At 33.4% G+C, this 24877-nt stretch overlaps 1 protein-coding gene and 1 long non-coding RNA gene across 9 annotated transcripts in view; one reads left to right on the forward strand and one right to left on the reverse strand.

Moving 5' to 3' along the window:
* SNTG1 (syntrophin gamma 1) overlaps positions 1 to 24877 on the reverse strand; it is an 870442-nt gene that overhangs the window by 522691 nt on the left and 322874 nt on the right. The gene's annotated exons all lie outside the window — the stretch shown is intronic.
* LOC129486478 (uncharacterized) overlaps positions 11321 to 24877 on the forward strand; it is a 42297-nt gene continuing 28740 nt past the window's right edge. Inside the window, exon 1 of one of the 2 annotated variants that reach the window (XR_010121889.1) lies at positions 11321 to 14925. This is a non-coding gene — a long non-coding RNA (uncharacterized lncRNA). The remainder of the gene's footprint in view (positions 14926 to 24877) is intronic. The other variant, XR_008658996.2, reaches the window with a different exon arrangement.

Here is a 24877-nt window from a genome sequence, read left to right on the forward strand (position 1 = left end):
AATATATATAAAATATATAAATATATATATATAAATATATATAAAATATATAAATATATAAATATATATAAATATATATAAATATATAAATATATATATAAATATATATAAATATATATATAAATATATATAAATATATATATAAATATATATAAATATATATAAATATATATAAATATATATATAAATATATATAAATATATATAAATATATATAAATATATATATAAATATATATAAATATATATAAATATATATAAATATATATATAAATATATATAAATATATATAAATATATATAAATATATATATAAATATATATAAATATATATAAATATATATAAATATATATATAAATATATATAAATATATATAAATATATATATAAATATATATAAATTATATAAATATATATAAATATATATATAAATATATATATAAATATATATAAATATATATAAATATATATATAAATATATATATATAAATATATATATAAATATATATATAAATATATATATAAATATATATATAAATATATATAAATATATATAAATATATATATAAATATATATATAAATATATATAAATATATATATAAATATATATATAAATATATATAAATATATATATAAATATATATATAAATATATATAAATATATATAAATATATATATAAATATATATATAAATATATATAAATATATATAAATATATATAAATATATATATAAATATATATGAATATATAAATATATAAATATATATAAATATATATAAATATATATAAATATATATATAAATATATAAATATATATAAATATATAAATATATATAAATATATATAAATATATATATAAATATATATAAATATATATATAAATATATATAAATATATATGAATATATATAAAAAATATATAAATATATATAAATATATATATAAATATATATAAATATATATATGTAATTCTGTGTCTTTCACTTCTGTTGTGGTACCATATGCCCCACCAAAATTATGAATTTTATTAATTTATTTATATTTATTAATCACATGTATTTTTGTTTTCATGTCATAAGAAGTCATTGCATAATCAAATTTCAGGAAGATTTACTTCTATTTTCTCTGTAAGATTTTTATAGTATTAGGTCTTACATTGAAAGCTATAATCTATTTTAAGTTAACTTTTGTTTATGATTTGAGGACATGATCCAACTTGATTCATTTGCATGTGTATAACTAGTTGTTTCAGGATAAGTTGCTGAAAATAATATTTTTCTACTGAATTCTCTCACCATCTTTGTTGAAAATCAATTTAGCATAAATGTAAGACTTATTTTTGGAATTTTAATTCTATTCTATTGATTTATATATGTCTTTCCTTATACCAGTCTTACACTTCTTGCTCACTGTGGCTTTGAAGTATTAAAATCTAGAAATGTGAGTCCTCCAACTTTGTTCTATTAACTCAAGATTGTTTTGGGTATTCTAGGTCCTTTGCATTTCCACATGAATATTAGCATTAGCTCATCAATTCCTGCAAAAAAAGACAGCTAGGATTTTGACATAAATTGTGTTTAATCTGTAGATCAATGTGTAAAGTATAGCTTTTTTAATAGTGTTAACTCTTGCAATCTATGAATACGGTGTGTCTTTCTATTTATTTAGGTTTCTTAAAAAATTTAATGTTTTCTAGTTTTCACTGTATATGTTTTCTACCACTTTCATGAAATTTATTCCAAAGTATTTCATTTTTCTGATGTCATTGTAAATGTAATTGTTTTTTGATTTCATTTAAAGGTTTTTCTTCACTACTTGGCACATGGATACATATGTAACAAACATGCACATTGTGCACATGTACCCTAAAACCTAAAGTATAATTAAAAAAAAATACAATTGATTTAATGTCTCTCTGAACTTTTAATTAACTAAATTTTTGTAGATCCTAGGATTTTCTACCTATAATATCATGCCATCTGAAAACAAATACAGCTTTAGTACTTATTTCCAATATGGATGCCTATTATTCCATATTCTTGGTGAATTGCCTTACTAGAAATTCCTGTCAAATTTGAATAGAAGTGACAAAAACAAATATTCTTTTCTTGCTCCAGAACTTACCAAGAAATGCTTTAGCTTTTCATTATTAAGAATATTGCCAGCTATAGGTTTTTTATAGATGCCCTTTATAAGGTTGATTAGATTGTTTTCTATGTCTAGTGTCTTGAGTGTATGCACTATAAAATGGTGTTATATTTTGAAAAATAATGTTTCTACATCTATTAAGAAAATCCTGTGGTTTCCAGTTATTCTAATAATACGACGTATTAGATTATTGATTTTAAAATGTTAAACCAACTTTTTATTCTAGTAATATGTGATACCAGGTTGTGGAATATAATGCTATGTGTTGCTGGGATTGATTTTCTAGTGCTGTTTTGCAAATATTTGCTATATATTCATAACAATTATTTGGTAGTAGTTTTCTTTGTGTTGTCTTTTTATGGTTATGATATTGTGGTATTAATAACCTCACAGAATGAGTTAGGAGTGTTCACTCTTTTTTAATTATTTAGAATCATATGTAAAACATTGATGTAAATTCTTCTTTAAATGTTTGGTAGGATTTACCAGTAACATTATTTGACCCTGAGCTTTTAACCTTGGAAAAACTTTTTAAAATTATTAATTCAACTCTTTATTACTTATAGGCCTATTCTAGTTTTGTATTTCTTAATGAGTTACTTTGGTATATTTTTCTTTCTGGTAATGTGTCCACTTTATCTAAATTATCTAATTTGTTGTCATAGAGTTTTTTATAGTATTCTCTTACCTTCTTCATTAATTCTGTGAGCTCAGTAATGATGTTCTCCTTTTCATTCCTTATTTGAATAATTCAAGTCTTCGCTCTACTTAAATGTTGTATAATTTCATAGGTCTTTTCAAAGAATCAACTTTTGGTACCACTAATTTTTTAAAATTATTTTCCTCTTCTATATTTTTATTTATTTCCATTTTATTATTTCCTTACTCTGCTTGTTTTGTGTTTAGTTTACTTTCATTTTCTGGTTTCTTTCTTTTTTTTTTTTTTGAGATGGAGTCTTGCTCTGTTGCTCAGGCTGGAGTGAAGTGGTGCGATCTCTGCTCACTGCAATGTCTGCCTCCTGGATTCAAGTGATTCTCCTGCCTCCACCTCCCGAGTAGCTAGGACTGCAGGCATGGCCACCATGCATGGTTAATTTTTTTGTATTTTTGGTAGAGATGGGGTTTCACCATGTTAGTCAGGCTGGTCTCGAACTCCTGACCTCAAATAATCTTCTGGCCTCAGCCTCCCAAAGTGCTGAGATTACAGACATGAGCCACTGCTCCCGGTGCATTTTCTTGTTTCTTAAGATAAAATTCTGGTTATCAATTTGAGATTCTTCTGCTTTTTAATATAATAAACTACAGCTATAACTTTTTTTCCAAACACTACATTATCTGGATCCCATCAGTTTTGATATACAGTGTTTTAATTTAACTCATCTTCAAGTATTTTCTAATTTTCATTGTGATTCCCATTTTAATATCTTGTTTATTCGAGAATGCTTAATGTTTAATTTTCATATATGTGTGAGTTATCCACATCTTCTTGTTATTAATTTCTACTTTTCATCCATTGCATTCAGAGAAAACAATTGATGGTTTTAATTTTCTTACATGTATTGAAGCTTGTTTTATGGCTTAGCATATGATTTGTCCTACAGATGTTCCGTGTGTTCTTGAATATGTATTCTGCAATCACTGGGTGAAGTGTTCTACACATGTCTGTTGGGATTAGCAAGGATTCATAGTGCTGTGCAAGTCTTCTTTATTATTGTGCTTTTTCTGCTTGCTCTACCAGTATTGAAGTCTCCAGCTACTATTGTGAAATTGCCTAGTTCATCATTCAAACTTGTGTTTTCAGTTTATGAGTTTCTCTGTAAGATGCCTACAATTTTTATAATTGTTATTTCCTCCCCATGAATTTTAAATTCATTAAAAATGAAGTTACTTTTTTAGTAGTAATTTTTAACCTTTAAATCTATTTTACGGTATTAGTATAGCCACACCAGTTATCTTAAGATCATTTGCATTATATGTCTTTTTCTGTCATTTTAGTTTCAATTTATGTGTATCTCTGAATCTAAGTTGTGTCTCCTAGAGACACTTTTCATTATAATTCATTTACATAATATCTGCTTTTTTATTACCTTATTTAATCCATTTACATTTAATAACATTACTAATACGGTTAGATTTGAGTATGTTATTTTGCTTTTCTTTCTATCATTTGGTCTTCTTCCTTTTGTACTCCATGTCTTTACCTCAAATATGTATCTTTTTAAAGACTTTATTTTTCAAGTAATTTTAGGTTTACAGCAAAACTAAAAAGAAGTTACAGAAATGTACCATATCCACACATGCATAGCCTATCCCGTTATAAATATCCCCCACCACGGTGGTACATTTCTTACAATTGATAACCCATGTTGACACATCATTATCACGAAAAGTTCATAGTTACATTAGGTTTCACTCTTGGCGTACATACATTTGGACAAGTGTATGATGACATGTATCCACCATTATAAAATAGACTATTAAACAGTGTTTTAATATTAAACAGTATTTTAACTGCACTAAAAATTATCCCTGCTGTGATAATTCATCTTTCTCTTTCCTCTAATCCCTGAAAACAAGTGATTTAAACTCTCTCTAGAGTTCTGTCTTTTCCAGAATGACGTATATTTGGAGTAGCATAGTATGTTGTTTTTCCAATTTTCTTCTTTCACTTAGTAATTTGGATTTAGTTTTACCATGTCTTTTCACAGCTTGATAGTTCCTTTCTTTTTAGATAGCTTGGGCTTATTGAGTTCATTGATCTTTTAAAAAAAAAATAGATTTTTGCCTGGGCGCGGTGGCTCACGCCTGTAATCCCAGCACTTTGGGAGACCAAGGCGGGTAGATCACAAGGTCAGGAGATGGAGACCGTCCTGGCTAACACGGTGGAAACCCCGTCTCTACTAAAAATACAAAAAATTAACCGGGAGTGGTAGTGGGTGCCTGTAGTCCCAGCTACTCGGGAGGCTGAGGCAGGAGAATGGCGTGAACCCAGGAGGTAGAGCTTGTGGTGAGCCGAGATCGGGCCACTGCACTCCAATCTGGGTGACAGAGCGAGACTCCGTCTCAAAAAACAAACAAACAAACAAACAAAAAAACAAACAAAAACCAGATTTTGGTTTGCTGACTTTCTCTTGATTTACTGTTTATAATTGTATTGATTTTTGTTCTAATTTTAATTATTATTGCTTACTTTGGATTTAATTTGCTCTTATTTCTATAGTTTCCTCTGGTGGAAACTTAGATTATTGATTTACTCTTTCTGCCTTTCAATATGGTCACTCAATGTTATACATTTACATTTGATCACTGCTTTCATGGCATTCGACAAATCTTAATATGGTATTTTTCATTTAGTTCAAAATGTCTTAAACATCACTTGAGATTTCTTCTTTGACCCATGTGTTATTTAGAAATATGTTATTTAATCTCCTAGTATTTGGGGATTTTTCCAGCTACCTTTATGTTATTGATTTCCAGTTTAATTTTATTGTGATCTGAGCACATACATTGGGGTTAGGGACCCCTGCCAAATTCTCTATATTTTAATTGGTGCATAGAGACCGTTGACATTTAAAGTGATTATTAATATATTCACATTCATATATGATATATTTATAATCTATTCTCCTCTGTTCCTTGTTTTTCTTTTTCTCCTCTACTCTTTTCCAGCCTTCTATGGTTTTAATTGAAAGTTTTATGTGATTCTGTTTTCTTTCCTTCCTTATCATGTCAGTTATAATTTTTTCACTTTTTTTATTGGCTGTTCTAGAATTTGCAATTTATATTTACATATAATGCAAGTCTACTCTCAAATTATAATGTACCACTTTTCAGAGAGTGCAAGTAACTTAATAGAAAATATTCCCAATTTTGCCTTACCCTTTCTTCTGTCATTGCTTTCATTTCACTTATCCATAAATTACATCCACTGGGTACATTGTTGCTAATAATTAGTAGCAACTAACAGACTAGTAGTAATCTGTTATCTATTTGATCAACTAAGAATAAAAAATTTACCTTTATTTATTTTTTCTCTAGTGCTTTTCCTTTTGAAAACTATATTAAGGTTTCTAATCTATACCATTTTCCTATTTTTTGAAGAACTAACATTCATTGTAAGATAGGGCTACTAACACCAATATCCACAATTTTTATTTGTCTGGAAAAGTTTTATTTCTCCTTTACTTTTGAAGAATAATTTCACTTGAATGGAATTCTAGGTCGATGAGAATTCATTTTTCAAAACTTTATGATTTTCTTGTTGCTTACATATTTTCTGATTACAAGAGTGATACAATTATTATCCTTGCTCGTCTGTAGATAAGTTTGTCACCCTTACCTCACTTTTTTCATGTTTTTTTTTATCTGTGTTTGAATTTCTGCAGTTGGAATATAATATGCTTAGATGTAGTTCTTTCGCAATGTATTGTGCTTGGCGTTTTCTGAACTTCCTAGATATGTAGTTTGCTCTGTGAAATTAATCTTGTAAAATAGTCGTCACTATCAGTAACTGTTGCTTTAAATATTTTGCTCCTTTTTTTCTCTCTTTCTAGTATTCCCATTATGCATGTGTTATAATTATTGTATTTATCCCACACTTTGGGAAGTTTCTACAGAAAAAACTTTCATGTTCCATGATCTCCTTTCTTCAATCATGTTCATTCTACTAATAAGCCCATCAAAAGTATTCTTCATTCTTTTACAACACTTTTAATTTCTTGCTTTTCTTTTTAGTTTTTTTTTTTAGAATTGCTATTCCTGTACTTACATTACCTATCTACTCTTGAACATTATCTGTTTTTTTTTTTTTTTTTCCATTAGCTCTTAACACGATAGTCACATTTATTTTACATTTCTGGTGTGTTAATTTCACCATTCCTGCCATATTTGATTCTGGTTCTTATGCTTATTTTTTGTTGTTGTTTCAAACTCTCTTTTGCTTTTTAGAATGCTGTGCAGTGTGTGTGTGTGTGTGTGTGTGTGTGTTTGTGTGTGTGTGTGTGTTAAGAGCTGGATGTGATATACTGGGTGAAAAAACCTGTATTCAACAGGACTTTAGTGATGCATTTGTAAGTTGTATGTGGAGAAGTGTACTATAGTCCTGTGCTTAGTTCTGTTCGTTAGTGAGCTTGTGCTTCTGTGCTGTGACTTTACAAATCCTTCTCAGTCTCCTCTGCTTTGGTGAGACAGAAATGCTACAAGGGACTAGAGCTGGGTATGTCCTTAACACAATGTGGAAGGTTGGAGTGGGTTGCAGTTGAGTATTTTTCTTCCCCCTGCCATATTGAAATCTAGAGAGAAGCTAAAGTTGGATATTTTCTATCCCTTAAGTTGCTTAAGCTCTGGTATAAACCATTTGTTAGGCTCTAGTAAACTATTTGGTTTTGAGGGTAATTCTTTTTAAGAACAGAATATCCCAGGTGTATTTCAAAATGGTTGCTTTTTCCTCCCTCTGCCAGAAGCATAAGGGAATTTTTCTCCAATCTTTTTGGTGAAAACCTGGTAAGGCTCTCAGTGGCAAAACTTACATAAAAGTGTGGGAAACCCTTCTAAGACAAGTACTCCTTGGAATTATTAATACTCATCCACCAGTTTATCAATCACAGCTTTGGTTTCCCAACCCCAGACTGTGTCTCATGAAAGTTTCTTCTCCTAGGTTTCTATTCCAAAAAATATGTGATTCATCTGCGTTTACCTTCCTGCTTCTTCAATTTATGTGGCAGCAATTTCTACTATTGTCTCAGTTTTCTGAAGGATCTAAGAGGAGTTTTTGATTTTCAGTTTGTTCAGCTTTTTCTTATAGCATGAATGAAATTGACAACTTCCAAGATCCATATATATCATATGGAAAACCATACATCTTTAGTCGTTCTTTTAAGGTGGATTGTCTAGGAACAAATTCAGTATTTGTTTATTTGGAAAATGTGCTTTTCTCCTTTCTTTTCTTTTTTTTTTTTTTTTTTAAGACAGCGTCTCTCTCTGTCGCCCAGGCTGGAATGCTGTGGTATGACATTGGCTCCCTGCAACCTCCATCTCTCGGGTTCAAGTGATTCTCCTGCCTCAGCCTCCTGGGTAGCTAGGATTACAGGTGCACGCCACCATGCCTGGCTAATTTTTGTATTTTTAGGAAAGACAGAATTTTGCCATGTTGGCCGGGCTGGTCTCAAACTCCTGACCTCAGGTGATCTACACTCCTCAGCCTCTCAAACTGCTCGGATTACAGGTGTGAGCCACTGTGACTGATTTTCTCCTTTAATTTTTGAGAAAAGCTAGTTTTCCTGATACAAGATTCTTAGTTCATAATTCTTTCAGAATTTTGAATATGTCATTACGCTGACTTCAGTATTCCATGGCAATGTCCTTGTAAATAAAGAGAAGTCATCTATTAATCCTATGGTGATCCCTTTGTATCTTAATCTTTTTAAGATTTTCTTCTTTGCCTTTCAACATTTTTACTGTGATATGTATAGATTTAGGTCTCTTTTCATTTTTCCTATTTAGACTTTGTTGAACTTTTTGGTGTGTAAATTAATGTTTTTAATCAGATTTAGAGCATTTTCAACTATTATGTTTTAAAGTAATTTTTTGCTCCTTTTTCTTTGTCCTCTCTTCTGGTAATCTCATCATGTGGTAATCTCATTATGTGTAAGTTTATGTATTTAATGGCATCATACATTTCTCTTAGACTCTGCTCATTTTCTTTCCTCTTTTTTTCCTGATATTCAGATGATATAATCTCTATCCTTGTCTCTTCAATTTCATAGATTGTTTATTCTTCAAGTTCTGATATACTATTGAGACCCATGAGTGAATATTTCGTTTTAATTATTCTACTTTCAACTCTAGAATTTTCACTCAGTTCTTTTATAAAATTTATTTTTGTTGATATTCTCTCGCTAATTAGACATTATCATCATACCATCTTTTAATTATGTAATTTTTTAAATGTTTGAATATTTTTACAATAATTACTTTGAAGTCTAAATCTACATCTATGACCCCTCAAAAACAGATTCTATCGCTTGATTTTCTTTTGTGTATGGATGACACCTTCTTGTCTCTTTGCATGTTTTACAGTGCTTTTCTGAAAAGTGAATATTTTATTTTTCATCAAAAATATATTTTGTTTATTTGTATACACATTAAAATAGCATATTTCAGAAAAATTAGTAATATAATATTTCCTACTCTCACATTTCATAGTGTTATTTAAACACTCAAAATATACAGTATTAGCGTCCTCATCAGTGAAACTGCTTTTGAATCATCTAGCAGTGAAAACTCAGCATTTTAAATAAGATATTGTAGCAACTCTGAATATTGATTCTGCACTCCAAGTTTGCGGCTGCTGTTGTTTGATTTGTTACTAACTAGGCTAAATTTGTTCAGCAAAGTCTGTTTTCCTGCATGTGGAGACTCAGATGACATATTACTGCTCATGTGCACAGATTCCTTGGACAAAGTAATGGATGTGGCGTTTCCAGATTCCCTTTGACTGTTTCTTTCCTTGACTTCATGTTAACTTTCTGGCTGCTCTGCCTCTATTGGTTTCACACCTAGCTGTTGGCTTCCATTAATTGCTAGCTGATTGCTTTATTATTTTTGACATGACTCAGGGGCATAATTGTTCCACAGTCTGATCCAATTAAGTTTGGGGCTCCATTTGCTGCAGTAGGATTGTTTTGTCCTTCTTTGAGCTTGCTCTTAACCAAAGAGGGCTCCTTAGCTGTCCTCTGTCCTGGTTATCTCTCTTCCCACTTATGTCTAGTGTTCCATTATTGAAGCGCTAAGCATGTGGGAGTTATTTATACCATACTGCTCAAGGCCATCGCCAAGGACTGATTGCAAAAATTCAAAAAGATTGAATCTCAGGCACAAATCAGTTAAACTTGTAGCTGGCCTACCATTTTACCCCCTCTTAACTGCTCACCAACCAAATCTATATTGTTTTCTAAAACACCCTTCAAAATTAGTTCTAAGAACACTACGCTTAAGGAGAGCTGTGAGGCTGTTTGTCATGTCCTTATGGCATGCCTCACTCTTGGCAGAAACTCTGCACCACACATGGAGACAGGGAAAATTTCCTGCTTTTCACGGAGGGGCACCCCTACTCTACGAGGAGGGTACTAGATGTAAATGACAGCATTTGTTCTTTTTAGTTTTCTCCTCCTGGCAAGAAAACTACACCCTGTAAGTGGGCTAGGTTTGGACAATAGGGTCCAGTATTTTTCATCTGCAATTCCTTGGATAAAGCTTTTCTTAACGAGTGTATGTTCAGTGGGAGAAGGGAGCCTCAATTTTAACCATGCCTGCCTCAAAAAGAGCTCCTGCTGCACAAGCTGAAGGGTTTGGGGAGTTGATGAGACATGCTGGTGGGTGTGCCCCTACTGGAGTTTAAACTAGACTCCTAAGAGGGGAGCAGGGGAGCTACAGAGCCATGTCTTCTTGGCCATACTTATTCAGAATAGGTCTTCCATCACATGGAACTGGACACAGAGGTGGTAGCAGATAGCAGGCTCAAATGTCACAGATTATTGTTATTCTGATTAAGATTTAGTAGCTTTCCTTGAATAAATGATTCTCCATTTGACGTATGCTCTTAGGACAATTTTTAGAAACTACACACACACAGACACACACACACACGCACACACACACTTTTTTCCAGTTAAGCAGTTAAATGGTTGTGGAGTGGGTCTGTCCATTGATTTCTTAAAAATGCTGTTCTGGAAGTCAAGATCCCTTAATTTTCTAAGTTACAATAACTTTCTTTTTAAAATTTTCTTACAAAATATTTATTCAACATGTTAAATATATTTTTTTTCTAAAATAATGCTTTTGGAATGGATTTCCCTCAATTCTGCTATTTTCTTATATATTGTCCATCTCCCCTACCAGTCTGCAAATTTTTGAAGACGTGTTTTATTCATACTCACATTCATGTAGTTTTAGAACATATTAGTTAAAAATATGTTAATAAATGGTGTTATGATTAATAAGGTATTTAGGTTTAAATATTTAATATATTTTAATATTAAATATTTTAATTTTTAAATAAAAATGTTAAATTTTTAAACATTTTATTGTAGATTAGTTTAGTATAATGACTAGTCTTTTACTTTTTATTCTTTATTTTTCATCTCTTAAAGGAAACAATATATAGTACCTGCTATGCTGTATACACTTTTATGGGCCCTGTGGGTGTTACAAAGACATGAAAGGCTTGGCTGCTGTTTTTTTTATACTCACAATGTATAGCAAAATGGGAATGTATAAACAAAAAGACACATGGAACATACTTAACTGCTATGTCAGTGAAGAGAAATCCTAATGACATACATACGAGCAGGCAAAGTATAGAGCCACAAGGCAGTGTCAGAAAGCAGACAACGTGCTTTGTATTTGGTAAGTAGACAAGTATTTGAGGATAAGCGCGAATGGAAGAGGCAGCCTATCATAACACTGTTTACAGACACCTTGTGATAGGTCTTATAGGCAAGGTAGGGTTTGCCTGTCCTACGGGGTAATGGAAAACATTAGTGGTTTTGCTGTGTCAAGTGACAAGATGTTACAGACTGCATGGTGTCTCCCCACCCCCCAAATTTTTATGTTGAACTTCTAGCCCTCAGTGCTTCAGAATGTGACATTTTGGGGGGAAATAGGATCATTACAGTGTCATTAGTGAAGATGAAGTCATACTGGAGTAAGGTGGGCCACTAATTCAATGCAACTGATGTTCTGATAAAAAGGAGACATTTAGACATAAACATGCAGACAAGGAGAGCTTGATGTAAAGATGAATACAGAGATCAGAGTGATGCTTTTACTAGTCAGAACACTAAGAACTGCCAGCAAACCACCAGAAGCTATGAGAGGGACACAGAGCAGATTCTTGCTCACAAGTCTCAGAAGGAAACAACATGGCCAGCATCTTGATTTTGGACCTCTAGTCTCTAGAACTATGAGGACACAGATTTCTGTGTTCTTAAACCACCTACTGAGTGCCACTTTGTTATGGTAGCCCTAGTAAACTAATGTGCATGATGACAGACATGGTTGGAAAGTGTGATAATATCCTTTAGAATTTAATCCAAAACATTAGAAACTTGACATAATTTATAAGTTAGAAAGGAACTTACTGGAGTTAAGGAAACCAGTTCAGTGCTAAGAATACCAATCATGGCTAAATGTGACAAATGCTTATGTTTCATTCTAAAAGTCTGACACTATAATTACAAGTGACCCTGATAAGAAATACAACTAGGAGCTTCTAAGGACTAATTTTAGATATAGAGATAGTTCTCTAAGATGAGCTCAGATTTAAAAAGGTCAATTAAAAAGGACCAAAAGGGCATTTAATAAGCTACAGCAAACAAAATCACAGTGATAAATACTTTCAGAAAGGCTACAATTCAGATTGAAGTGAAGTGAAAAAAAATTACCAGAAGGTGATAAAAATGTTTGGAGCAAAAAAAAAAAAAAGTGGCAATAAGAGAGATTATCAAGCCTCCAGCAGCAGAAGTCTTGCGCAAGGGACTCAGCAGCTTGTCCTTTGTTTCTTTTTTCTTTTTTTTTGAGGAGTCTCGCTCTGTCACCCAGGCTGGAGTGCAGCGGCTCAATCTCAGATCACTGCAACCTCCACCTCCCAGGTTCAAGTGATTCTCCTGCCTCAGCCTCCTGAATAGCTGCTACTACAGGCGTGCACCATTTGTATTTTTAGTAGAGACAGGGTTTCTCCATGTTGGCCAGCCTGGCCTCAAGCTCCTGACCTCAAGCAATACACTGGCCTCAGTCTCCAAAGTGCTGGGATTCACATGTGAGTCACCACACCTGACGCTATTTGTTTCTATTTTCTATTCTCACTCAGTATCTTTTAGTCTTGTCATAGTTCATAAGAAATTTGAGACTCAGGTAGAAGAAAAATCCTTAAAAAATTACCAAGGAGTTTAAATGTTAATTATAAAACTCAGGCTATAAAACAAACCATAAGGATGATATTTCAAAGCTCTTTTAGTAATCTTTGAGTTTTCAAAAAAGGCACATGGATGAAGGTGAGTTCTGCAAAATAAACTGTACCATCTAACCAAAACATCTTACATGGGTTTTATTCTTTAGTAGTTAAAAATTTGTATTGATCGAGAATATAGTCTTTGAGTTTCACCTTCATGGTTCCAATTCTGACATCATACTTGTTCATTTATTTTAAATTTATTATTGAAATCTTGTAATTGTACACATTTATGGGGTACAATGTAATATTTTAATACATATATACATTGTATAATGATGAAATCAAGGTATTGAGTGTATCCATCACCTCATGCATTGATCATTTCATTGAAGTGAGAATATTCAAAATCCTCTCTTTTCCGTTTTGCAATATATAATACCTTACTGTTAACTATTTTCATCACATTGTGCAGTAAAACACCACAACCTATTCCTTGTAATTATCACTTTTTATTCATTCACCAACCTCCCTCCATCCTTGCCTCCCTACTCCCCTCGCTCTACTCCCTGCTTCTATGATATCAACTATTTTTTTTTTTTAGATTCTACATGGAATGAGATCTTGTGGTCTTTCTGTGTCTGGCTTATTTCACTTAACATAATGTTCTTCAGGTTCATCCATGTTGTTGCAAATGGTAAGATTTCATTCTTCTCTACAGCTGAGTAGTATTCCATTCCATATATACATATATGTGTATTTTTATATATATGTGTGTGTGTATACATATATATGTGCGTATATATGGAACACACATACACACACACCACATTTTCTTTCTCCATTCATCCATGGTTGTATACGTGGGTTAATTCCATAAATTGGCTTTTGGAAATAGTGCTACAGTTAACATGGGAGAGCAGAAATCTCTTTGACATACCAATTTCATTTCCCTTGGATTTATACCCAATGGCTCATATGGTAGCTCTATTTTTATTTTTATTTATTTTATTTTTTTTAAGATGGAGTTTTACTCTTGTTGCACAGGCTGAAATACAATGGTGTGATCTCCACTCACAGCAACCTGTGCCTCCCAGGTTCAAATGACTCCCTTGCCTCAGCCTCCTGAGTAGCTGGGATTACAGGTGCCCACCACCATGCCTGGCTAATTTTGTATTGTTAGTAGAGACAGGGTTTCACCATGTTGGTCAGGCTGGTCTCGAACTCCTGGCCTCAGGTGATCCACCCACCTCAGCCTCCCAAAGTGCTGGAATAACAGTGAGCCATTGCGCATGGCCTCTATTTTTAATTCTTAATCTCCATACTGCTTTTCACAGTGGCTGTACGGATTTACGGTCCCAACAGTGTGTAAATGTTCCCCTGTTTCTACATCATCACCACCACTTGTTTTCTTTTGTGTTTTATATAATAGACATTCTACTTGGATTGAGGGTGTATCTTATTGTGATTTTCATTTGCATTTCCCTCATTATTACTGGTGAGCACTTTTTAATGTACTTGTTAGCCATGTGTATATTTTCTATTGAGAAATGTCTTTTATGGTCTGATATGGTTCAATGTTTTGTCCCCTCCAAATCTCATGTTGAAATGTGACTCTCAGTGTTGGAGGTAGGGCCTGGTGGGAGGTGTTTGAGTCATGGGGTTGAATCCCTTGTGACTACCTTGGTGCCTTCCCCACAGTAATGAGTGGTAATGACTTCACTCAAGATCCGTTTGTTTAAAAGAAATGTGGCATTCCCCTACTCCCTCTCTCTTGTTCTCAGCCTTGCCATGTGACTTGTGGGCTCTTCCTTCAACTTCCACCATGGTGGTAAGTGTCCTGAGGCCCTCACCAGAAGCAGATGCTGGCATTCTGCTTTGTGGGCAACCTTTGGATCTGTGATCTTAATAATAATGTTTCAATTTTATCTCTGATTTTATTTATTTGGGTTTTTTCTCTTTTTTTCTCAGTTAATCTAACCAAGAGTTTGTTAGTTTTATTTTTTCAAAAAACCAATTCTTTGTTTAGTTTATCTTATGAATTATTTTAGTCTCTATTTTGTTTATTTAGGTCTGAGCTTTATTAGTTCCCTTCTACTACTAATATTGGGCTTAACTTATTCTTGTTTTTCTAGTTCCTTGAGTTACACAATTAGGTTGTTGATTATAAATATTTTTCTTCTTTTGGTGTAGATGTTTATTGCTATGAACTTTTCTTATAGAACTACTTTTGTTGTTTTCTATACAGTTCAGTATGATGTGTTTTTATTATCATTTGTTTCAAGAAATTTTTAAATTTCTCCTTTAATTTTCTCAGTGATCTGTTGGTTAATGTGGAAGATGCTGTTTAATTTTCATGTATTTGTAAGGTTTTTGAAGTCTTCCTTGTTAATTTCTAGTTTTATACTTTGGTGGTCATAAAAGATACTTCATATTATCTCCATCTTCTTAAATCTGTTTAGACTTGCTTTGTGGCCTAATATGTAATCTACCCTCGAGAACGTTCCATATGCAGTTAAGAAAACTTGAAATTCTGCAGCTGTAGATGGAATGTTCTGTAAATATGTGTTAGGTACATTTGATCTATGGTATAGTTTGAGTCTGTTGTTTGTTTATTAATGTTCTGTCTAAAAGTATCTATTGTTGAAAATGTGAAGTTGAAGTCTCTTACCATTATTGTATTTCTATCTAACTCTCCCTTTAGGTCTTGTAATACTTGCTAGACCTGTTTTGGGTGCATACATATTTATAATTCTTGTAAATTCTTGTTGAGTTAGTTATTTTATTATTATATAATAATATCCTTTGTCTTTTCTGAGTTTTTCACTTAATATGTATTTTATCTGATATAAGTATGTGTATCTCTGCTTGGTTTTGGTTTCCATTTGTATGAAATATATTTTTCCATCCTTTCACTTTCAGTCTGCCTGTGTTTAATGGTGAAGTGCATCTGTTGTAGGCAACATATAGTGGGGTCTTGTTTTTTATCCTTTTAACTACTCTAAACCTAAATTGGAAAATTTAATCCACTTACATTCATGTTATTATTTATAGGCAAATAATTACTCCTGCAAGTTTGTTAACGACTTCTTGGTTGTTTTGTAGATATTTTCTTTCTTTTTCCTTCTTTCATTGTTTACCTCTCTGGTTTGGTGGTTTTCTGTAATGCTAAATTTTGTTTCTTTTCTCTTTCTCATTTGTACATTTACTATAATTTTGTCTCTCTGTGTATGTGGTTACCATAAGGTTAACATGAAAAGTCTTGTAGGTGTAGTTGCCTATTTTAAGCTGATAACAACTTAACTTTGGTCACATAAAAATACTATAGACTTTTTTCCCTCTCCCTTTTCATTTGCATTTTGGTTACTGTAATTTGTATATTTATCTTCTATTTGTTCTTTAGTCATTAATTGCAGCTGCTGATGTTTTTGACCTTTTTGACTTTAAACCTACATACTGTAATATTGAAGAATTTACATAGCACTATTACAGCACTAGGAAATTCTGGGTATGGTTATGCATTTACCTATACTGCTGAGTTTTGTATTTTCATAATATTAATTATTGTCCTTTTGTTTCCTTTTTTAGCATTTCTTTAAGCATTTCTAATAAGGTCATTTTAATTGTGATGGATTGCCTCAGTTATTGTTTGTCTGCGAAGGTCTTTATTTTGCTATTTCTGAAGAATAGCTTTGCTGGATATAATATTCTTGGCTGTGAGAAATTTTTTATTTTTGTTTGTTTGCTTTCTTTTTGTTTATTATCTTTCAGTATTTGTAGTATGTCATCAACTTTTTTCCTGGCATGCAGAGATTCTGCTGAAAGACATGTTGATAGTCTAATGGAAATTCCCATATATTTAACTTGACATTTATCTCTTGCAGCTTTTAGAATTCTTTGTCTTTAACCTTTGACATTTTGATTATAATGTGCTTTGGAAAGAATATTTTTGGGTTAAAAATCATTGAAAACTTTTGAGCTTCTTAGACATGGATGTCCCTATCTCCCCTAAGACTTGGGAACTTTTCAGCTATAAGTATGCTTACTATACTTGGTTATTTTCTTTTTCTGTGTCACTTGTATAATGTGAATATTTGTTTGCTTAATGAAGTCCCATATATCACATAGGCTTTCTTCATTCTTTTTCATTTTTCTTTCCTTTTTTTAAATTTTTCTCTGATTGGGTTATTTCAAAATGCCTACTTTTAAGCTCAGAGAGTCTTTCTTCTGCTTGATCTAGTGTTGTCAAAGCTCTCTATTGTATTTTTATTTCATTTATTAAATTCTTCAGCTCCAACAATTCTGTTTTTTATGTCTATCTCTTTATTACATTTTTCATTCATATCATAATTGTTTTCCTGATTTCATTGAATTGTTTTTTCTAGATCCTCTTATATCTCACCTAGTTTTCTTGAAATCATTATTTGTAATTATTTTTCAAGCATTTTATAAATACCCTTTCATTTATGATCTGTTGCTAGAGACAAAGAACTCTGTTATTTTGTGGTTGTTATATTTTCTTGCTTTTTTGTTTCTTGTGTCCATACATTGGTATCTGTGTATCTAGTAGAACAATTTCTTTTTCCAATTTATGGAATAAATTTCACTGGAAAGGGCTTTTTCCTGTAAATGGATCCTAGGATGTTGGTTGAGAATGTAGCATTGGCTTTGGTTCTGGGTGAACTCAGTAGCATGTTCTCTGTGCAGATGCTTCAGTTATAACCCTTAATTGTGATGTCTGAGATTATTATAGGCCTAGGCTACAGGAGTTTGTGACTGTGGTGTTGTTCTGCTAAGGGCAAGGGTAGTGGACTAGTCATTGGCAGGACACATGCAGGCATGGGAGTCAAATTTTGTGGCAGGCTCTTCTGAATTGTTAGGGTCACTGCCATGGCTGTAAGGAGCAGGGGTGGGTGTGCATGTGTTAAACAACTGAGCAAGAGTTCCTCTAGAGAAGTGGGTTTACCTGTAGGAAGCTGTCAAGCTAGGGGCAGGTACATGTGAGTCCAGGGGCTGCCCCCAAACCTCTCTGCTAAGGTGAGACCAGCTTATGGGGCAGGACTGCCTCTGGCCTGGCTGTTGGTGGGGACAGGTGCATGCAGTTTTGCTGCTATGCAGAACTCTGCTCCAATTTCCAAACCTATGCCATAGCTGCTTAGGTCATACGGGTTGCAGATGCCATGAGGACTCTTGCCCTGGGGATGGGTTGCAACTGTGCAGATTTCCAGCAATTTTCACACTGAACTCAGGGCCTGTAAGGACTAGAAGATCATCCTCTATCAGTTACCATTGGTATCTGGCAGTGATGAAGACCACTGAGTGTCTCCAGCTTATATTTTCTTTGTAGAAAGAGGTTTCTCCTGTCTGTGATCTGATCTAGTAGGAGATACAGTGTGACAGATACAGGGTACCATGCTCCACTCTATATGGTGTTATGCTGGGCTCCCATGCTCCACAGGAATTTTGATGTTACCTTGATGGCCACCATGCTGATGTCATTCTCTTTTGGCATCTCTTTCTAGTCACTTTCTAAGCTGAGGCAGGATATTTAGCCAAATTATAACATTTTATTTGTAAAGTGAGAATAGAATTTATAAACCAATTAGCACATACCTGGCATATGGTAAGTACTCAAGAAATATGAGTTATTGCTAATATCATAATCAGCAGCACCACCATCTTTATTTCTATCTCTCTAATTACTTTGTTCTCTTTTTATTTGTTCTTTTAACACATATTTAGTGGTTGCCGTGTATTCTGTACCTTATTTTTGTGGTGGTCTCTGGATATATCTAGATAGAGATAGAGTTATTCATTTCAAAGAACATAAACTTGTTGCAAAGAACAGAGAGGCCTTGTAATCTGGAGAATTTATCATTAAGGCTGAAGTAGGTGTTAGAAAAAGGCTTCACTGGAGAATTAAGAGTCTGACTGAGGAAAGTGGTATGCAGAGAGATTTATGAAGATGTCAAGCAAGGAAAAAATCTTTGGGACAAGTAAATCAACTTTTGGAAATGCAAAGATGTATAAGAGCATGTTTGTCCTTGGGGGAATTGAGTTTAAAATCATATGGCTGAAGAGAAATTGAAAGTCAAATATGGAGAGACTTGTCACTTTTATTTGACAAATAAAGAAGGCTATATAGTTATCAAATAAGGAGCTTTGATTTGGGGGCTATGCTTTTCAACATGGATTATTTTATGGGTTGACAATTTCCCTCCCCCAACATTATGCAGATGTTGAAGTCCTAACTCCTCGTACCTTGGAATCTGAGCTTATATGGAGATAAGGTGTTTGCAGAACTAATCAACTTAAAATGAAGCCATATGTGTGGACCCTGATTCAATATGACAGATGTCTCTATAAATAGGGGAAATTTGGGTACAGAGAAAGACACAAATGGAGGGAAGAAGATGTGAAGAGACACAGGGAGAAGATGACCATAACCATATATAAGCCAAGGAAAGAGTCCCAGAACTGATCTTTCCTTCATAACTCTCAGAAGAAACCAACCCTGCCAACAACTTGATCTCAGACGTCTTGCCTACAAAATTATGAGACAGTAAATACAAAGGGTCTTCAAAAAGCTCATGGAAAATTAATATTATGAAAAACCTATGAGACCAAGCACAGTGGCTCACAGCTGTAATTCCAACACTTTGGGAAGCTGAGGTGGGAGGATCACTTAAGCCCAGGACTTCAAGACCAGTCTGGGCAACATGACAAGGCCCAGTTTCTACAAAATAAAAATTAAAAAAAAAAAACTTTAGCTGGGACTGGTGGAATGCACTGTTAGTCCTGGCTACTCAGGAGGCTGAGGCAGAAGGACTACCAGAACCAGGAGTTTGAGGTTACATTAAACTATGATCATGCCACTATACTGCAGCCTGGGTGACAGAGTATTTGTCTCTAAATTTTTTTTAATCTATTCATAGATTTCAAATTTTTGCACCAAAGTAACTTGCACTAACTTATGATAACATGGCTGAACAAAATCTAGTTTGAGGCATTAAGAAGGATGATGCTTTCTTCAGCTTGAAAATGGCCCTTATCAAAGCAATATGAATTCTGCTAAATCTGAAGCAAGAACCAACACCAAATTTATGGTGAAACTTGGGTGGAAGAATGGTAACATCACTGATGCTTTATGAACAGTTTACGGGGACAATGCCCCAAAGAAATAAGCAGTTTGTGAGTGGATAACTCATTATAAGAAGGGATGAGACAATGTTCATGATGAAGCCTGCAGTAGTAGACCATACACAAATTCTGCAGAAAATATTCATCTTGTTCGTGCCCTAATGGAAGAGGACCAATGACTAAGATCGTAAACAGTAGCCAACACCTTAATAGCTACAGCTTACTAAATTCTGATGGAAAAATTAAAGGTAAGCAAACTTTCCATTCAGTGGGTGCCAAGCCCTTTGTGTCCAGATCAGCTACAGACAAGAGCCGAACTTTCAATGGAAATCTTAAACAAGTGAGGTCAAGATCCTGAAGCATTTGCTTAAAGAATTGTAACAGTGCCTTCAGTGTTTCAATCCAGAAGACAAAGCACAATTGAAGCAATGGCTAAAAAGAGGTTGAAGTAGTTTAGTCAATGCCAAAGTGGACCAGTCAAGAGCATGACATTGGTCTTTTGGGATGCTTGAGGCATTTTATTTGTTGACTTTCTGGAGGGTCAAATCATGATATCTTCCTATTATGAGAGTGATCTGAGAAAGTTAACCAAAGCTTTAGCAGAAAAGTACCCAAGAAAGCTTCACCAAAGAGCCCTTCTTCACCATGATAATGCTCTTTTTCATTCCTCTCATCAAACAAGGGCAATTTTGTGAGCATTTCGAGGGAAATCATTAGGCATCCACCTTACAACCCTGATTTGGCTCCTTCTGACTTTTTTTTTCTTTTCTAATTAAAAAAAAAAAAAGAAAGACATTCATTTTTCTTCACTTAGTATGTTAAAAAGAGTGCATTGACTTGGTTCTGTTCCCAGGATCCTCAGGTCTTTATGGATAAACTAAATGGCTGGTATCATCATTTACAAAAGTGTGTTAAACTTGATGGAACTTATGTTGAGAAGTAGAGCTGATTGATATTTTTATTGTTATCTTTTAATTCCATTTTTCCACACACTTTTTGATGTCCCCTTGTACCTGCTCCTTAAGCTATCTAGTTTGTGGATCATTGTTACCATAGCCCTAGCAACTTACCAAAGAATAAGCAGATGAAGGATGTTATATTTCTACTGTAGTTTTAAATGATCAGACAATATCTACTTACCCATTATTAATAGTTTCACATTTTATGCATCTAGTATCAGGTCTGTATTACTTCTGTGCATGAGAGATTTTAATACATTTTAATAAGGATTATTTAATGTTTTCCACTGTTTTTCTTTAATTACAAAATAGATAAAGCCTTCAGCTGGCTGTTTTATTCATCATGGCTTTTGAGATTAAGCCTTCATCTGGCTGTTATATTGATCATGGCTTTTGAGACTATAATTGTTTAGCAGTTACCCTAATTTGAGGACAAATGGGATAGCCATTGATGTAATTCTTAATAATCGACAAAGTTTTCATAGCTTGCAAAGTTGTACTTAAACGTTCTATCATGCATAATGACTACCACAAGACGAGAATATTCTCATCACTATAGTGTTATGACTGACATAAGAAAGTTGAGCTCACAGGGATGGCTGACAAGCCCCAGGTCACAATGAGAAGAGGACTTTACATCTATTTTACATCTTTGTTTTGTTTTGTTTTCTTTTGTTTGTTTGTTTGAGATGGACTCTTATTCTGCCACTTAGGCTGAAGTGCAGTGGTGCTATCTCGGCTCATGGCAACCTCCGCCTCCTGGGTTCGAGGGATTCTCCTTCCTCAGCCTCCCAAGTAGCTGAGATTACAGGCATGCACCACTATGCCTGGCTAATTTTTGTATTTTTAGTAGAGATGGGGTTTCATCATGTTAGCCAGGATGCTCTAGATCTTTTGATCTCAGGTGATGCGCAGGCCTCAGTCTCCCAAAGTGCTGAGATGACAGGTGTGAGCCACCACACCCAGGCTATTTTACATTCACTTTACAGTTTCTGCTCCTCCCTTCATACCATGCTGCTACTTATTTAACTATCAAACTTAAAAAAGCAGAAGAAACCAAAGAATCTATAGTCTAGTGATCTGTCTCAAATCAAGGAATTGTGAGACACTGAAAACTCCAGATTAGTGTGCTTTCAGAAGTGTGAGAGAAACCCCAAGCATGATTTTTCAAGTCACCTTCATTTGGTCTGTTGACTTCTTAGGCCATTTGGAAGACAGAGAACAATCTGATTGACCCAGAGAATAAAGCATATATATTGCTGCGTACACATGCACTGAGACGATTCCTAGACACTTTGAGAGTTGTAATTGCTCTGATCCAACCAAGAAAACATAATAAAACTTTTGTCGCAAGAATTATAATGGAAAAAAATGTAAAAATGGCACTTACTTGTATTAACATGAATCATACTTTAAACTGTACAATAAAATTTTTCAAATGAAAATTACTCCTAGCTTTGTAGAATGTCTGTCTAGCCTTTTCTCTCTGTGAATTAGGTTTATAGGATAATACACTTGAAATAATTATCTAGCATCTATTCTGTGATCGCCAAGCATATTTGAGACTGCAAGTTTTTCTTAACCTGAATGTCTTGACACTTAACTAACCATTATGTGGTCTTTCATTGGCAAAGGGTTGGTAAATATTCATGTATTTGTGGATGCGGTAGATATTCAGGATGCAGTCCATGATAATGTCTGCTATGCTACTAGACCTCCCTATGTTCAGAGCAGCTAAATTTTTATATTGAAATTTAAAGTAACCAGAGTCCTCCTGAGGGAAACAGAAAACTAAGCATGTTCAACCTAGAATTTAAAAATATATATGCTTGAGGTAGGACATTCACAGACTTTTGGAATCAGATGAATATGGTTTTGAAGCTTATGACTTGTATTTTAGAGTGTCATGAAACACAAATATGAATAACAAGAGGATCTAAGGTAGGATTTTGTAGGCCTGCCTTCATACTTTGAGTCTGTTGACACACTGAAAAAAAGAATCTCCCCACTTACTAAAAGGCTTCTCAGACGTGATTTGGATATTTGTCACCTCTTAAATCTCATGTTGAATTGTAATCCCCATTGTTGGCAGTGGGGCCTGGTGGGAGGTGTTTGGGTCATGAGAGTGGATTTCTCATGTCTTGGTGCTGTCCTCGTGATAGCGAGTGCGTACTCCCAAGATCTGGGTGTGGTAAATTATGGTACTCCCCTTCGCACTACTCTCTGTCTCTTGCTCCTGCATGTCTGCTCCCGCTTCACTTTCTGCTATGAGTAAAAGCTCCCTGAGTCCTCCCAAGAAACCAAGCAGATGCCAGCAACATGCTCGTAAAGCCTGAAGAACCAGGAGCAATTAAACCTCTTTTCTTTATAAATCACCCAGTCTCAGGTGATTTCTTTCTTTACAGCAGTATTCAGATATTTCTTTACAGCAATGCAAGAATGGCCTAATATATTCCCCTTCCCCCAAAACCCCAGCTCAATAACACAAAGGTCGATTCCTCAGTCTTCTAAGGTTATCTCAGTGAAGAAAAAGGAGATATCAGGGAATATATCAGTTATTCCTATCCTCAATCATATGTTCATTCTTGCATCATGTATTTGTTGTTTTCATAAAATTAAAAGAGGAAACTTATTAGAGTTTTAAACTCTAGTCTAACATTCTAGAACATGTAATCTGTGTGTATGTCCATGGAACACTAAAAAAAAATTAATTAATTACCCTGAGACCTGGCCCACAGACAAATGCCTTAAAATGCGTCACATTTGCTCTTACAGTAGGCCCAAAAAGTGTTGTGTTAAAACTGGTGAGTTCTCTGTCCCTGAAGATGTTTAAAAATGGTTAATCAATGGTATCCAGGAATAGGGTAGAATTGTTTGATGCAGCAAACAGACATTTGCATTTTAAAATCCCTTCAAATCCAGAGAGTTTTTATTTCTAAGATGGATACAGTAGAGATGGAAAGAAAGATGAGAGGATCTTTAAAAATCAAATTGATCTAGATAAATTTTAGTAAAATAGGGAAAAGTTACTCCATAATTGAATTATTCAAAATATCTATAAATTCAGAAAACCTACACTTGCATCAAACCCTAACTACGCATATATAATTGCAATTTTTTATGAACCTGAAATGTCAGATAATATTATCACATAGTTTTGGGTCAGACTGTTAAAATGTTACAATATAATTAATTTTCACAGAGGTCTTTTAAATATATATTAAGATAATTCAGGACTCATTTATCTGGATATATACCATTAGCTGTCAATTTATTCTAAAATATTTTATAGATGTATGTTTTTTGTTCAACAGTTTACTAACTCTCATATGTAATTAACTCTCAAAATTCAAATTTATTTATTTTGTGTCAATATTCAAAAAACTATTTCAAAACCTTAGTAGAGATAACTGACAAACTCATAGATCTCAACAGATATGCTCTGTAAGTCCTGCATGAATCAAAGAAAATTTCATGATTTCTATGCAATGCTATTCTAAAAACGTACATTATTTATTTTCTAGAAGCACATAAATAAGTAAAAAGTATATATGCTTATATTTTCTATGTTTACATGCTTATATTTTCTTTAAATAGATAATGTGGTAATATAAATAGATAATATATGATAATAGATAATTATATAGTAATTATGTAGTAATTATTATAGTAATAACATGATAA

This window comes from Symphalangus syndactylus, chromosome 7, assembly GCF_028878055.3.
Source record: "Symphalangus syndactylus isolate Jambi chromosome 7, NHGRI_mSymSyn1-v2.1_pri, whole genome shotgun sequence".
In the NCBI taxonomy this organism is placed as follows: domain Eukaryota; kingdom Metazoa; phylum Chordata; class Mammalia; order Primates; family Hylobatidae; genus Symphalangus; species Symphalangus syndactylus.